Genomic DNA, 2,801 nt, shown 5'->3' on the forward strand with positions numbered 1-2,801 from the left:
CTAGGAACGACAATGGATCTATAGGGAAGATATTGCAATAGTTATTAGGATACAGACCAGTGGGCTGTTGCATCAAAAATATGTAAACACATGATGCAATAGCATTAGAAAGAAGCACAGTGACACTTGTCAGAGAGGTCATGCAGAGAAGTACCCTGCCTTGCCCAGCTCCCACTCACTGGTGATGACCCAGCTTTCATCCTTAGTGTCCTAGGCTGAAATATTGTGTGGGGGAAAGGTCCTTGCACACTAGTCCTACTCCTGGCATACGGGCAAAGATCCGTAAAAGAGGGGAGACCCTGCTTGTTGTCTGTGGCCACCTCTGTTCCAGGACTGGTGTATATAGTGTAAACCAATGAGTTACACTAAGAGCCCACATCACTGGTTTGTCCTCCAATGGGAAACTGTGACGGTCTAGGTGGCTTCCCCGGGTACAACCTGGAACTGTGAGACCTGCTCTGCCCCCTGAACACACTAGCCTGGGATGTCTGTCACAATGCTCTACTAGTGACAAGAAGCAAACCCCTCCAGGTGCTGTTATCCCTCAGTCCAGCAGCAGGTGGTGCCCCATACCCAGCTAAATTGCATGAATGCTCCCACAGCCACTCATAAATCTCATAGAGAAGGACACCAACCGGATCCCACCAGCTCCTAGCCTTCTACGTCAGAGATATACCATCTTGGACAGAACAATACCAATTTATTAATTGATTCACCACTTACTTCAAGGGAAAGTGGACATGCACAGCCTTTGCCACCTGAGTAGATTTACCAAACACTTCAGACAAACTCACTGCTGAGGATAAACATAAAAGTAAGTTCATTGACTACAAAAGATAGATTTTAAGTGATTATAAGTGATAGCCAAAAAGTTCAGATAAGTTACCAAAAGAAATAAAAGCAAAACACATTCTAAACTAATCTTAACACTCAGTAGCCTTACAACTTAGATGCTTCTCAGCACAAGGTAACTGGTTGCCTTTCAGCCAGGTTCTGCCCTTTGATCAGCGATTCAGTCGCTTGGTGGTGGTGTTTGTAGATGGAGGTGGAAGAGAGAGAGCATGGCAAATGTCTCTCCCTTTTATGAGGTTCTTTCTCCCCTCGTGTATTTGCCCCCCCCCTTTCAGAGTCACGTGAGCATTACCTCATCATAGTCCCAAACTGACCAAGGGAAGGGGGATGGCTGACTCGAGAGTCAAACTAATTCTTGTTCTTGCTAAGCTGGGTTGGTGTAATCAGGTGCAGATTCACCCCTGTGGTCCCTCCTGCTGGTAGTATCGGGAATTAGCTCACCAGTCGTCGGAGCGCCCTCTGTAGGCCAGGTGTCCCATCTGTCATTGGCCCCCATGTCCCTCCCGGGCCCCGGTGCCCATGGCTTGGGTGCTTCCCCCTATCCCCACGTCACCTCAGTCATGGCTACTGCCAGTCACAGTCTAGCCTCCGTGCCCTGGGGCAGACTGCAGTCTATCAGCCAGTCATCACAGGCAACAAGCGGTTTGGACTGGCTGCCTTTACCCACCCTCAGGCTGCCCCTCTGCAAACCCAATACCTATGTGGGCCTAGGACCAGGCCCTGCAGCCTGGGGAGTTGCTGGCCTAGGGCTTCCAGCCCCCAAGGCCTTTCTCCAGCCCTGCCTCATGCTAGGTCCCCGGGTTAGTTTCCAGGTGACCAGATGTCCCGATTTTATAGGGACAGTCCCGATTTTGTTGGCTTTTTCTTATATAGGCACCCCCCACCCCCTTCCTGATTTTTTACACTTGCTATCTGGTCACCCTATTAGTTCCTCAGCAGGCAGGCAGGCAGGCAGGCCTGTCTCTCTCTCCAGTCAGAGTGAGACTCCTGAGCTTCTGGCTGCTTCTTATAAGGCCTAGTTGCTCAGTTTGGGGCATGGCCCCAGCTACAGCCACTTCTGCCAATCAGCCGGGGTTTCACCCCCTTCCGCAAGCTCAGCCCTCTGCAGGGCTTTTCTAACCCCTTCAGGGCTGGAGCGGGTGTTCACCCCACGACAGTTGGGTTTGTCTCATACACATCCTGATGAGGTGTGAACTGTCCCTCTGTTTCTGGAGCATTTTGTCTGGGCTTGTTTTAAGCCTTGAGGATACATTTTCAGCCTCATACTTATATACATGAATTTACAACCAGTACATTACTACACCTCTACCTTGATATAACGCTGTCCTCGGGAGACAAAAAATCTTACCGCATTATATCGAACTTGCTTTGATCCGCTGGAGTGCGCAGCCCCGCCCCCCCCCCCCGAGCACTGCTTTACCATGTTATATCCGAATTTATGTTATATTGGGGCAGAGGTGTATAACAATGATGATCAGTGCATCATGAGCCTTCCAAAGACACCCAACATAACAAACTTTGCATTGGATGCTACACATATTATAAGGATGAACATGAGGGTGCAGGGTGTTCCCCCGACGTACAGAATGTCACAGAAACAAATCTGCAAGATGCTGAGTTCCACTACTGCTCAGAAGAAGGGGGAGAGTATTGTTAAATAAACATTTCTAATTAAGAATAGCAAAAGTTCCTTGGGAGAAATATTTCTGGGAGGGAGGGAGAGTCTTTCATTTGCAAACTATGATTAAATCTACTTTACATTCAGTTTCCTGTGTGTTTGTTAAACTGCATGGCTTCAGCACTAGTCTGGCAGGCCTGACCTTCTTAGCCATTGTTACTCACGTAGTTGCCTTCAATGGAACAACTGACATGAGTAAAGATGACTGAATAGAGTCAGTCTCTGCACAGTCATGCACTCCATGGGTGTTGCGTTAGATTTCAGCCATGCA

The sequence above is a fragment of the Emys orbicularis genome, chromosome 13, assembly GCF_028017835.1.
Source record: "Emys orbicularis isolate rEmyOrb1 chromosome 13, rEmyOrb1.hap1, whole genome shotgun sequence".
Taxonomy (NCBI): domain Eukaryota; kingdom Metazoa; phylum Chordata; order Testudines; family Emydidae; genus Emys; species Emys orbicularis.